Source organism: Anastrepha obliqua, chromosome 6, assembly GCF_027943255.1.
Source record: "Anastrepha obliqua isolate idAnaObli1 chromosome 6, idAnaObli1_1.0, whole genome shotgun sequence".
Taxonomy (NCBI): domain Eukaryota; kingdom Metazoa; phylum Arthropoda; class Insecta; order Diptera; family Tephritidae; genus Anastrepha; species Anastrepha obliqua.
The window spans coordinates 66088807-66104606 of NC_072897.1; positions in this window are offsets into that span (position 1 = coordinate 66088807).

A 15800-nucleotide genomic window follows, 5' to 3' on the forward strand; every position below is an offset into this window, starting at 1 on the left:
TGTTGAATAGTTTCCTCGTTGCTTTCCGAAGTTTGTCAAGTTCGTTGTTCCACCAGGGAACCCTCTTCGTGGAGGATTTCATTTTTAGTGGACAACAGTCTTAATATGAGGCCAGTCATGTCTGTTACTGCCTCTTCTAGCTCCTCTGTTGATGTTATTTTGCTTACGCTGTTATTAAGCTTAGCTGAAAGACATTCATTGTATCTTTTCCAGTTTGCTGTTTTTGGGCTTCTGTAAAATGTGGAGAACTTTACCACCCCATTTAGGTCAAATAGTATGTGTTTGTGGTCAGACATTAAGTCCTCATCCGAGACTCTCCAGTTACTGATCATATTCAAAGATTTGTTAGTAATTAGAGTTAAATCGAGTACCTCTTGTCATATTGCGTTTACAAAAGTGGGTTTATTACCCCTGTTTACTACTGTTATATTACTAAGTAATAAAAATTCAAGGAGTGGCTCACCTCTGTTGTTTGTATTCGTGCTACCCCATGCCACATTGTGGGAGTTTGCGTCGCATCCAATTATGAGGGCTAGATTGTGGGTTTGGCAATACTCCACTAGGCCTCTGATTTTCTCTGGTGGTACTATGTCGGCGTCTCCGGAGAAATAAGCTGAGGCGATTACGACCTTTCTCTTGCTTCCACCAAACTCCGCTTCGACCAGTATTGTTGATGTGTCGCCATCCATGAATTCTGTGAATGGCAAGAATTTAATATTGGTATCTATGATTATCGCAGCCCTAGGTTTGACAGCGCTTTTGTCATAAATTACATGTGTGTTTTAGACATTGAGGCCTTGAGGACGGCCTCTGTAGAGGCTCTTGGATCAGCCGTATGTTCATACCTACGGCAAGTCTTCCGCTAAGCTCAGTGGTAGCAGCCTTAGCATGGTGAAGTTTTGCCTGGAGGCACCTCATTTTGTTGGTTGGTTTTCGGAGTCTTTTTGAGGACTTTCATCCTCTTCTTGTAACTCCACTGCCTCCATTTGGTCAACTAACTTTTCGGTCGTTATGTTTTCAGCTTTCAGCCTGAGGGTCACTTGGATGAAACGGTAGTTTACTCTACCATTGTACTCCTTCAGGCTGGCGGCTGATTTTTGATCTACCGCTACGACTAGCGTTACGTGGGAGCCTCTTTCGACTCTTTTTAGCAGGCGCCATGAATTTACATTGAGGCCTTTATTCTGCCCCTGCATAAAGTCCAGTATCTTGGCTGTCTCGACTTTGACGGAGTTGGGAAAGTACCCCACTGCGATCCGAAAGTGAGGAATTTTGGATTCCTTTGTGGCCCACAGTGTTGCACACTCTCACGTTGACGCATTTGAAATGGACGCCTTGACCCATTCCGCCGATGTGCTCTCCTTACAATGCAGGACAATGTATCCTGCCTCGTAAGTAGTGCCCAAGAACGCTGGTTTTGTGGCCATGTTTTTCCCCGCCCGTATTTTGTCTAACAGAAGTGGTTGAATGGAGTCCATTTGTTCGGTTGTCAGTACCGTATCAGGGTAGTCCCTAGCAGGTACTGGGAACCTGACTCCTGTTGTTACGTCTTTGTATGTGGCAGTGGGCTGCCACTTTTTGCTCCTTAGAGCTACGTCTTTCGATGTCGACGGACCATCATCTTTAGGCCGCTTTTTTGCTGTTGCTTCGGGTGGTGTGTCCTCAAACGACCTTAGTCGCTTCGGCCCCGTCGTTGTTCTTCCGGTGTTTTTGGTCATGGGCTCCAGCGCCTTAGCATATGCTTCTTCTCTGGTTAGCCCTTTTTTTAGGAAGTGTGCATGACCTCCTGCCCGCACCACTGAGCTTTTTTGGCTGTTCCGTTGTCGGCCCTTCGCCATCGGTGTTGTTTGGAGTCGTCTCGGCGGTTCTCACGCCTTCAACTGCGGACCGTTCCTCCTTATTAGTTTGAGGCATGGTGGCCTCTTCCTGTTGAGGTGTGACCGCCTCTGTTTTTTGATGTTTTTTGTTATCCTCTTGGTTGAAGCCTTCTTGGCCGCTTCCGCCATTTTTATTTTTTCTTGACTGGTATTCATTTTGTTCCCATGAGTAAAGGGGTATATCGGTCACCTGCGCCAGTGCCCCGGTTGCGCAGGAAGGCATTTTTGAAATGGGGCCTCGCCAGGGCGCCCCAAGTCCGCATACTAGCGACTAGATCCTCCTCTAGCCAAGCATCCCTCGGCGTATGCTGTTTCTCCTTGGATTGGGGATTTATACTTACCCAAGGAAGTTTACTCTTCCCGCCCGACTATATTAGCCAGGACCCCAACAGAGACATGACCGTGCTGGGGTATCCTGTTTCCAGTGGCCACCACGGGGAGGAATAGTCGCACTTCCGACAGTCTTGCAGTTACGGCACAAAGTCCACGAAGGCCTCTGCGTTGTTCCCCCTACAAAAACTGCCAGCAATGACCACCCGAATGAATGGTTTACAAAGTTTTTTTTTGCGTTATGATATAATATTTGAATAATTTTGATAATAGACCTAAATTCAATGCAATTTAGTCAATTAGATACTTAAAATTTCATATTCATGCATGCATATACTTAGAATTATTATTATTATTATATTATTTATTAGAGGAATATGAAATATAACACTAATTGATAGAGCAAACTAGCTACTTAGGCCTACGGTGCTATTGCGTTACTTAGAATTAATTTATTCATCTCACAAAAAATAATCCATTTGCGCATGCAAAATGCCGACGGCAAATAAGCATGAAAGAAAAATGTACAAGTCTTCTGTTATTTTCTTTTCCCTAACACCAAATCATGGCATTTTACATTTCAATGCAAACGCTATATTTATTTCTGTTGACTACGCTCCGCTATGTAAACTCTCTTCTGTTAAATTTCTTACCCTCGTTTTGATGTGATTTGACATTTAACCTGCCCATTCATTCCTGAGCCTTCTCTCTCAATTTACGTTCTCTGCTGTTGATACCGTGGTGGGAGGCTTTTGAGTTTACGCAAATTTTGGTATTATTTTTTGTGAGTGACCGTAGCTTAAGCATTTTGTACAACGAAGGGGAAGTGGGATGTATGGTCTCAGCTTTACCTTTTCGTAGCTGATAAGTAGCTCGTTTGGCAGTGTAGGATTGTCGAACGGGATGATGAGCACACCCGTTTCGACTCAGTTTTGATCGATTTATTCTTTATTTTTCTTACATCGCTAACGTTTTGGTTTTTGAGTTCGTCATTTATCATGTCCTCAGGTATTACTTTCAACTCCCTTGAAAATATAACACCTTTTCAAGTGTTTACTGCATTGTGATCAGAGACTTCAATTTTTATGGTTGGTTTAACTGATGTTAGTGGGATTAATTTTGTTGCTTGAACATAAGTTTTGGTTTTTATTAAAATATTTTCACTTTTTATTTTTTTGTACAATTCTATTTCACCGCACACTTTGTTATTAATGACATATTTGAATGTTTCCATTTCTCTGAGTTTCTTTTATATGCAGACGACTTAATAATTTTTAAAACTGTACTAAGCCTGGCTGATTCATACAATCTTCATTTTTACACAAATACAAATACTATAAAATACAAATTTGACAATTACTTATTGTTCATTTTTACATACATATGCTCACTCACGTAGGAGAGAGCCAGATGTCGAACGTTGCCGAACGCGGGGGCCGATTGTGCTCTTTGCCGTTCGTTCCGCGCTCTCGCTTGCAGTTCAAGCACTTAGCTTACATTTGCTTGCGTAGGTACAGAATAGATTCGTACATTTGATATGTCCAAATGTTTTTTGTATGCATCTTTATTTTTTATTGCACCAAAGTAGATGTATGTATGCATGTTTATATATGTACGTATATTGGTATACAACATATCTTATAAGGTATGTGGTAAATATTACCATACATTTTTTCCTTCATATATAATACTAAAGTAATAATAAAAACATTAAAACAACAGGTATTATTAACAACTAGTCGTCACTAATTATAAATTCGGTAAGGATGATGATGATACACTTGGTTTCATTTTAAATTCTTCAAGTAAATCAAATTAATAATAAGAAGGCATATGCAAATACAAATATGTAAATATATATACATACATATACGCATATACATATATGCTCATTTAAGTAGGAGAGAGCCAGATGTCGAACGTTGCCGAATGCGTGGGCCGATTGTGCTCTTTGTCGTTCGTTTCGCTTGCAGTTCAAACAAGGTAACGACGATTGAGCAAAATAACGACGATTGAGCAAAATAACGACGATTGAGCAAGATAACGACCATTGAGCAAGATAACGACACATTTTTTCGTGCGTGCAACCGGCTAACTCGAATTATAAGACGTTATCACGTCAAAAACTTTTTCTTCATTTTACTGTTTCATGGAGACTCGAACCAACGTACCCCGAGTTCCGAACGGTAGTCACGCACCAACTCATTCGGCTACGGTGGTCGAATGTATATATATTTCTTACAAACACTGTTAGTTCTATGTATTCCGTAAGAAATGTGGAATTTCTATATTTACTAAATGAATAATATACTTCACATGTTTATTTATTATGTATGTAGTTTCACTTGAAATCGTGCGGTTGTTTCAATTTTTTTAAATTTAGTACAAAATCAAAAGTGAATATAAATCTATTTTTCTGTGGCTTTTACTGTTAAACCCAGAGCTTTATATTTATGTTTTTAAAATACATGTGAAGTATCATGTTATGGATTGATTGTTTGGTTCAATTTGATAAACACCAGATTTAAAGAAGCGAATTGGGAAGAAAACAGTCAAATAAATATGGTATTCCACTCCCACAGAAACCGGCCGTAGGACTATCAATTTTATGTCAAATCGAATATAAAAAGTTTTTGGCAATCATTAAACTTCCATCATTTAAACAGCATTTTTAAGCAAATAACTAAGTTCTTTTTGTATCGTATCTGTTTCTATTTCGTACCTACATATTTTGTTGGCCACATGAATGTATCGATTTTGTTCCAATTGTCATTAGTTGAAGATTTTAAAGATTCTTATATTTGTTACATTAATCTATGAAAAAAGACCACATATTAGAAAACATGCTTATGCCGTATGAACTTGTGGGGTACCTATTTTAATGACCATATGTGTATATATGTATGTATATATGCATATAATTGATGCTGGGTGTTTGGCCGAACTCCGATTTGATATTGTTTCACAAATAGAGTGACCTACAGTTTTAAGCTAACTCCGAACAGACACTTCTGAACGATAGTCACGCGCTAACCCATTCGGCTGCGGCGGCCGTTCTTATTAATTATTTATTATGATTATGTTGCGGATAGAGCACTGGAACCATAGGATCTATTGTGTCTTTTTCCAGGATTTAGCTAATATCTATGATTTTGGTCCATTATAAGATGCTCACCCATTTTGTACTTGGGCAGCGGTGTTAGGTAAAGCCTAAATTTATCATTATCTACACTGTAATTTTTTCGAGTTTGGTGAAAATTCTCAATTGTTCTGTTCGGTTATCTGTCAGGCTTCAAACCTGGTTAATAGTCACACTATTGTTTCCTATAAACTTTTTCCTATTCTTTTGTTAGGGCTCTGGACCTTTCTTTCGTATTTGGTCCGCAATCTCATTTCCTTCAATGCCGATGCTATAAATATAGTATTATATTTCACTTTTTAATTAATTTCTATATTTATAACACATCTAAAGGTATAATTTTTGGCAAATATTTTTCGATTGAAGCCAGATTTGTGAATAGTGTTTATACGTTTAAATAATTGAAAAGTTATTCCTAAAAACGTTTCGTTTCATCACTGCCTCAAAATATTTACGTAATTGCTATTTTTTAGAGTAGTGCCAACGTTGTAGATTAAAACTTCCTTAAACAGCTCTCGCTTGATACCAATATTGTTTAATTAATTTTAAGTTTTTAGAAAAGTGGCAAATCTATTTGAAAAATGTCTTTATGAAATTGCAATTAAATATCAAAATATTTATTACCCATATTGTAATATTTCAATATTTTAAATAAATTAATTAATTTTGATTTTTTAGTTAGTCGGCAACCATATTCAAAAATATGTCGATATTATTTATTTCATCGACTGATCTCCGCTGTGTTCGGTTGTCTTTCTGGCTAGTTTGGTGTGTTTTCGGTGTGTTTTCCATTATTTTCCTTTTGGTATCCACCTCACAGAAGCTTTTGTTGTAATTTTTTATTACGTGTGCTGATTGCAAATACGATAGCTAATAAATAAACAAAAACAATCATGTCCCCCGGGGGGCCCCCTTTAGGGGATAATAGGTTTGCCTTATTATCGGCAAGCCCAGATCGCAAACGAAAAAAACATTTAAATATTACAAAAGACGTTTTTCCCACATTACCAGTGTTAAAAAAAGATAATCCTAAATATCTAGTGGCAAGTGCTGTAGACTCTAATAAGCCGCTCAGCAAATATTCATGCTTTGCTGTTCACAAGGCTTTGAAGAACGTAAGCAATGATATTTTAAATATAGCTGAGTTAAGAGACGGAAACCTTCTTTTACTAGTAAAGAATAGTAGTGTCGCACAAAAATTTATCTCTACTAAATACCTTTATGGCGTCTGCCAAGTGAATTTCGCCCTCCATAATAATTTGAACTCATCCAAAGGCACAATTTACGCTCCGTGTTTGAATGACATCCAGGAAAGTGAAATTATTGAAAATTTGAAAGTACAGGGTGTCACATCTGTATACAAGTTCCCAAAATATATTGATGGAAAGCCTTTTCCAAGCGGAGTTTTACTGCTAACATTCGATCTTTACCATCTGCCTGATAAAATCGAAGTGTCATGGTACACTACGAAAGTGCGACCGTACTACCCCAACCCAATGAGATGCAAAAACTGTCAACTTCTCGGACACACAGTGAAAAGATGTAATAAGACCCCTGTATGTGATAATTGCTCTCTCCCTCCTCATAACCCATCCCCTTGTGCGAATTGCTCTGGAAATCATTCCGCATCAAGTAAATCATGTCCTAAATATATTCAAATGAAGCAAATCATTACCATTAAAACCGACAATAAGTGCTCCATGCGTGAAGCTATCCAAATACAGAGAAAACAAATTCCAAAAAAAATTGATGAAAACTCCACTACTTTTTCTGAAGTAGCAAAAAAGTCACTAAGCAAAAACAATCAAAACAACACCAGCGAACAAAATATACAAACAACAAAACCCACCACAAATAACATTACTGATAAACGAAACAATGTAAGCAAAGAAAACGCAGACAACAGCCAAAACACACCATACTCCAACAATTCACACATAGCCGAATCAGTCGATACTCCAACAATAACCAATACTCTCTCTTAAGATTTCATCTCTCAAATAAATTGTCTCTCAGCAGACTTAATACCTCAACTTAATTCCTACCTCAGCTCCTCTGCTGCTTTCCCTCCCACGAATTCTGATACTGATACTAGTAATACAGTAGCAATGAATGATAATGAAACATGAGAATACTACAGTGGAATCTTAATGGCCTTTTTAACAATTATCCAGATTTAAATTTATTAATTAAAGAATTTACTCCCGAAATAATAGCACTACAAGAGACACATATTCCAGCCAGTAAATCAGCTTATCCCCCTAATAATTATGTGAGTTATTTCCATAACAGCTCACAAAATACTTACAGTAAACAAGGCATTGCCGTATTTGTAAAAAAATCAGTTATCCATAAGCAAATACCTATCAACTCCAACATCCAATCGTTAGCTTTTGAAGTCGACATTGGTTTTAAAGTAACAATAATTACGTGCTACATTCCTCCAAATCAAGATTTTAATAACAGGGATCTAAACAACATTCTAGACCCTTTTTCAACTCCAATCATATTATTAGGAGACTTTAACGCGTGGAGCCCCCTTTGGGGCTCCGCCTCGGCCAACAAAAGAGGGACCATAATAGAGGACATAATCCTCTCCAAAAATTTAGTTGTCCTAAATGATTGTGCACCCACCCATTTTTCCACTCATAAAACCTTTTCCCACCCTGATATCATCCTATCTTCAGCATCCATAGCTCCTAAACTCTCATCCAAAACACACTGACTTTTCCTACCAAGTCAAACCTGTTGCCAAATTCATAACAGAAAAAGCAGATTGGCCAAAATTCTGCAACTCTTTATTATATCTGTCTAGAAATAAGCCATTCTCAACGAACATCAATGAAGAGGCATCTGCCATCAAATCGATAATCCGATCAGCTGCTCACCTTTCCATACCACAAACAAACACAAAAAAGTTCAAATGACCACTTCCCTATCATTTCCTCTCTTGCAATCCCCTTTTCCTACCAAGTCAAACCTGTTGCCAAATTCATAACAGAAAAAGCAGATTGGCCAAAATTCTGCAACTCTTTATTATATCTGTCTAGAAATAAGCCATTCTCAACGAACATCAATGAAGAGGCATCTACCATCAAATCGATAATCCGATCAGCTGCTCACCTTTCCATACCACAAACAAACACAAAAAAGTTCTCTACCAAATTACCTTATTGGTCACAGCTTTTATCAATACTTAGAAATACAAAGAAAAACTTATGGTGTCAATACAAACGGAACAGAACTGACGAAAATTATGTAAATTATATTACAAAAAAGCCAATGCTCTTTTCAGGCGAGAACTTAAATCCTCAAAACGACAATCTCTTGAAAAACTTACGTCGGAAATCACTCGGTCCTCTAGTCCAAAAAAAGTATGGGCTGATATAAAAACACTTACATCGTCACTCCAACGAAACCACATCGCCTTCATTCATTCCCCAGAAGGCCCGATCTACGATCCCCAAATTATAGCCGATAAATTTGCAGGCACATGGTCAGACTACTCCCACTCATCAAATATTAGTCCAGATTTTAATACGTTAAATGCAAAGACCAAAAACGAAAACTATCGAAATCTCTCTCCTACACCCTCTGCTTCATGCGCTGATGCTCCTGTCACATTATTTGAATTTGACAGTACTATTTCTTCAATGAAAGGCAAAACACCAGGTGCAGACAAAATATCGTATCCTATTTTACGAAATATTCCCTTCGCTGTGAAATCAAGGCTTGTAAGATTATATAATCTGATTTTAGACCGAGGTTTATACCCACAGGCATGGAAAACTGCTGGGATTATACCTATCCCAAAACCGAAGAGACCCAATTCTCTGATTTCAAATTATAGACCAATTTCGCTATTACCTTGCATGTCAAAAGTACTAGAAAAGATAATCTCTCGGCGACTTGTGTGGTTTGCCGAACAGAATGATCTCATAAACCCACATCAGTTTGCTTTTCGGAAAGGTGTAAGCGTAATAGATCCTCTTCTATTATTTGATCATTTCATTACTAAAGCCCTATCGTCTAAAAATCACGTCTCAATACTTAGTTTAGACTTTGAAAAGGCATATGACAGAATTGGAGCGCATTGCGTATTACAAGAACTTAAACGTTGGAAAGTTGGTGAAAAAATATTCAATGTCGTAAAATCCTTCCTCTGCAATCGCAAATTTTTTGTTCGTGCAAATAATCAGAAATCATAAATTGTTCCCCTTTTCAATGGTATCCCTCAAGGGTCGCCGTTATCAGTTATCCTATTTACAATCGCGTTAAACGTAATTAGCCGGATTATTTCGTCATATACCCAAATTGAGCATTTCGTTTATGCCGATGACGTACTTATTTTTTCGAAAATCAAAGACCTAACTATAATTAAAACCGCGTTCTCTAATATCTTGGAGGACTTAAACACTTGGTCAAAAATATCCGGAGCTAATCTGTCTGTTAACAAAAGCACATCTTTCCATATCTGCAGGAAACATAAATGCGTCTTCCCTACCCTTTCCCTTTTTAACTCCCCAATCCCCCATACTAATAGTTTAAAAATATTAGGCATTATATTTGATAAGAGATATACGTTCAAAGATCATTGTGAATATGTTAGACTAAGCATTGTCTAGTACACATAAGAACTCTTGTCAATATAACAAAAGCCATAATACTTTCTAAAATCGATTTCGGACTCGCAATATACGGACACTGCGCCAGAAGACATATCAAACGCCTACAAACACCATACCATGCTGCGGCCAGGAGAAGTATCCGCGCTTTCCCCACGTTTCCAATAAAGGTAATTTTAGCCGAAGCAGGACTGCCAGCTATTTCGCAAAGAACAATGAGCAAATCAATGATGCTAATCCCAAAAATGCTTCACTGCAGAAACAAGTTGCTATTTTCATACGTTGAATCAGAATGGCTTCAAAAAGACAAGTCCAAGTCACCATCAGCAATATCGCGCATTTTAAACTTAGTCAAGAACCTCGACATTGTTTCTGTACCAACGCTCTCAGCAATCGAAACGCATCCGCAGTGGTTGGATCGTAGATCTAGCTTCATCATCCCTTTATTAAAATATCCAACATCCTCTACCAGCCCCAACAAATACAAACAACTCTATAACAAATTTGTTGAACCTCTTAGAGGTAACTGGGAGTTTATTTTTACAGACGGATCGAAGTCTGACACCAGCACTACGTTTGCAGTGGCAAACGAGCTTGGTGGTTTGATTTCGGCCGCTGCAATGCCAACATATTGCTCGATATTTACAGCTGAAGCAGCTGCAATATTTGAAGCGGTACGGTTTGCCTCCAGTAGTGGAAATAAATATCTGATATGTAGTGATAGCAAATCCACATTCGAAGCCCTTGCTAACCACATCAACAACACCCCACTAATTGAAAAGATTCGCAAAATACTTCTAAAGCATAAGGATACCATACAAATTATGTGGATACCAGGTCACGCCGGTATTCGCGGGAACGAGAAAGCTGACGAACTTGCCAAAGAAGCTTCCAGACAACCGTTACATCTATCCGAAAACTTCATCGCTAAAGGCATTAAGAAGCTCGTAAAAAAATATATTCAGAAATGCTTCGCTAGCGATTGGTGTAGCTATCATCACTGCTACAAAAATTACAACCCTAATGGGGAAACTCCGATATATCCATCTAATGTATCATGCAGCAAACTCAAAATATTTGTTCGCCTTAAAATTGGACACACACTCACCACACATGCACCCCTTTTAAAAGGCTCCACAAAACAAACCTGCTCCTTTTGCGGCTCTACCGACAACACCGTTCTTCACCTTCTGGACGAATGTGCTGGACTCAAACAAATAAGAACCTCCATTTTTAACAATACCAAACCATCAGCCTACCTAAAGCTTCGCGATATCGATAGTATTAACATCATTTATAAATTGATTTATCTGTGTAAGATACCTACTTAACCATTATTTTTTCTTGTATATATCATATTACTTTTAATATATGTATGTAAACAATCCTTGTTGGACATGGTACAAATGTTCGTTAGTGAATATACGGGCGTACATCTATGCGCTTAATCGTACATACGATGAGCGTATATATGTTACACACACATGTTAGTACGAATGAACATGAGTACCATCAGTCACGCATTTGCCAATAACTTTAAATATTTTTAAATCCTATTAGACTATTTTTTTCCTTTTAGCAATAAGCCGAAGGCCCTGGTAGCCAGCGCTGTAATATTATAAGTGTAATAATTATTAATTAGTTGTTACTCTTTCTAAATAAATAAATAAATAAATATTTCTTTCACTCTTTAACTCTTTCTTATGTTATATCAATATTCTGCATATGGCCAGTCCATATCATTATAACAATTTTTGTACATGTATGGTACTTAGTTTGTACCACTTTGCGGTACATCCCTGAGTCTAAGGCATTTGTGCAAAATAAATTGGAAAAAATGTGTATATATGTATTTTGTTTAAGTAAATACTTGAAATAAATTTATAAATAATCATATTACAAAATAAAGACAACTAGCAGCAAAGGCTATCGGCCTTATAATCAATGAATTAACAATAACATAAAGTATAATCTGTTCTTCAGTCACCGACTAACTCTCTTGCCGTACGGTTGTGCGTTTCAAGTGATTATCGAAGTCCGCGAGCATTTGTGCTATATCCACGTGTTTGTTTGATATCCATTTTTCACATTTTTATTCTTGTACAAAGTACTTGGTTTGTAAAATATTTAAAAGAATATCACTGAGTGTCTTATATGGGTAAAAGCCCCCGATTCCTTCGGGAAATCGATTTTGCATACTTATCGATGGTATGCTAATTTCCCCGAAGCCAAAACGTAAAAATGTGAATAAAGAAGCATCTTTTCCACAACTATCAGACGTGACTGAAAATCATAATTGCAATGATCCAAAATTCATTATCATTAAATCTACCGATGTGTCCAACTCTTTATCAAAATACAGCGTTTTTTCTAAAAAGAAGGCTATTGATGGCATTAGTACCGAATAATTATCAGTAAGCTTACTACGCGATGGCAGCCTGCTGATTCTAACAAAATCTCTCAAAGTTGCTGAGAAATTTATAAAATGCAAAAACTTTGGCGGCCTATGTCCCGTATCTGTTACTCTTCACAAAGCCCTTAATACTTGTAAAGGTACAATTTTCGACAATAATTTGGCAAATACGGATGAAAAAGAAATTCTGGAGGCTTTAAATTCACAAGGAGTTGTGGGTTTATTCAAATTTACTAAAAATATTAATAATTTAAGAGTTCCTACAGGCAGAATAGTCCTATCGTTCAACTTGTACAAAGTTTCCCGCACTATCGACATAGCATGGTACTCAGTGAGAGTTAAGGAAAACTTTCCTACTCCCATGAGATGCCGTATGGTTGGCATGTACTAGTTGGCATGTACTAGGACATACCATAAAAAGATGCAATATTAACACCACATGTGAAATTTTTCACTTTCCACCCCATTCCACACTGCCATGTCAACGCACAATGTGTACTAACTGTTTGGGCTTCACCCCGCCTCTGCCAGAGACTGTCCAAAATACTAACAAGAGAAAGAGGTAATGAAAATTAAGACTCAGAACAAATGCAGTTATGCTGAAGCAAGACGCTTATACAAACAACAAAACCCCATTAACCTAAGCCAAATGCAATCTTACTCGACAATTCTAAATTCAACACAAGTTTCCCACCACAATATCGTTCACAACTCTATGAATCATACCTCTTCAAACGGCCCTGCAGTCGCCACTCAACCACTCAACACCACTAACCAATCCGACACATCTACGAACACGTCTCTTTCAAGCTCTCATTCAATCTCTCAACACTCATTGGATCATACTCATACTCCTTCAATAGCCATCACAACATCGATACCTCAATCGCAATCTCTCTCAGCTAACTCAAACGATCAAAACAACATCCACTCAACAACAAATATCCGCCCTGCCTCTCTAATTCATTCTCCAACCACACCGACTATCAATACCATGGACTGTATTCAAAACAACAACAACTACGAAAGTAATGCATCAACAACTCACTCCAATCAATTTTCTGTTCACCACTCAAATCCTCTTACTACACCCTACAATTCCCACAACACCGCAAACATTGAATCAACAACTCATCCCAACACAATCTCTCTGTCTCTACTAACACCAATATCCGAGATGAGCAACACTACTACACTTTGGGAGCTTCAAGAACCAGAGCTATAGGTTATTTTCTCTTGAAAATAACACTAATATTTAATTCAATATTAAAAGGTACAATATTGATGATTAATATTATTCAGTAGAGTATTAAAGGTTACCAAAATAATTACCTGGAACTAGAAACTCTAATCAAAGTTCGTAAGCCACATATAATTTGTTTACAAGAAACCATATTAAACCCAGTTACTCACCATATTGCCCCAAACAATATTCGCCGTATTTTCATAACTTCTCTAACATTAACTATTCTAAACAAGGCTGTGGTATATTAATCCACAAAAATCTTCAACACAAAAGAGACAATATAATTTCTAACTTATCAGCTGTTGGAGTCGAACTCAATGTTAAATATCGAATCACTGTTATTTCTGTTTACATCTCCCCAAACCAGACATTCTCTCACTCAGACATATTGCAACTTACCTCCTCAATAAGTACTCCTATAATCATATGTGACGATTTCAACGGCTGGAGTCCATTTTGGAGTTCACCAAACGCTAATCGTAGGGGCACTATAATTGAAGATTTCATTCTTGCTTCTAACTTGTGTGTCCTCAACAATAATAGCCCAACACACTTCTCCACCCACAAATCATTCACACATGTTGACCTGACCATTTGTTCACCACAACTATTCCCCATTGCATTCTGGCACACGCTTGAGGACCTGCATAACAGTGACTATTTTCCGATAGCTTGCTCTCTTTCCATCTGTACCCCAAATACCCCCAGCATTAAATTTACTTCTAGATAGACCACTACCAAAGCTAACTAAGAGAAATTTAATAATATATTAAATGACAAGCATTTTCCGTACTTCGACAACACCAACCTTAATAAAGAAGCAGCTAGAATTCATAAGGCTATAAGCATATCAGCGAACATAGCAATACCGGGGTCATCCCCGTAAAACCTCAAGAAATGTGCCCGGTGGTCGCCAGAAGTAGGTAAACTACGACTTGAGAAAATAGTAGCCTGGAAGGATTATTAAAGGTGCCTTACTCTCGATTCATTGATAATTTACAAAAAGGTAACGCCCGTTTTAACAGGGAGAAAGAAAGGCTGAGTCCAAAAGCTTCGAAGAATTTACGAAAACACTAAGCCCTAGCTACCCTACTCGATATATGTGAAAGGGGATACAAACTCTTACTGGGGCATATCAGCCTCATTTTATTAATTCAATAACTGTAGATAACACTGCAATCACAAATCCACACTCCATTTCATTCGAATATGCACAGAAAATTTCAAAATCTTCGTAAACATCCAACTTTCCGCCCCAGTTCATAGCCTCTTCCACCAATATCCCTTACATGCGTGCAACTGGCAACCGATGCCACCACCACCTTGCTCTTTCCCTTCAAAATAATATCAGCATTGATGAAATAGATTCTGATTTAAAACTATGTAAAGGTAAGAGTCCCCAGGCTTTGATCAAATAAATTACGATATGTTACGCCATATACCTATGTCCGTTAAACATAGACTACTCCAACTCTACAACTCAATTCTTAATCTTGGCATAATTCCCCAGAGTTTTAAGACAGCCGTAGTAGTGCCTATATTAAAGGCACAGAAAAATGCATCGGTTATCGAAAGTTATCGGCCCATTTCCCTAATACCATGTATGAGCAAAATAATGAAGAAAATTGTATCAAAAAGACTAATATGGTGTTTAAGGACCAAAAAGCATCTACCATCATTCCAAGTTGGATTCAAACCCGGTTCCAGCACATTGCATGCCTTACTTTTTCTTGACCACCAATTATCTTCAAATTTCTCCAAAAAGAAATACTCATCTGTTCTTGCAATCGACTTTGCTAATACTTTGGGCAAAATCGAATGTCACATATTTCTCAAAAAACTTCAACTTCAAAATCTTCAATTACATAAAATCTTTTCTAACCAATCGTAAATTTCGTTGCAAGGCAAAAAACAAGTTTTCTCCCATTTTTTCTCTTCATAATGGAATCCCTCAAGGATCTCCTCTCTCCGTGACTCTTTTCTTAATAGCTTTTGACGAATTTAGCAAAATTATGAGCCTACAACCAAACATTAAGCATTGTCTATATGCTGACGACTTATTTTTAATATGCAATAATAAGAAAATAGCTGATATTGAAACTTCATTTTGTACAGCTCTAAGCGCTTTGGACGAAGGGTCAAAACATTCGGGTGCTCTCATTTCATTTGA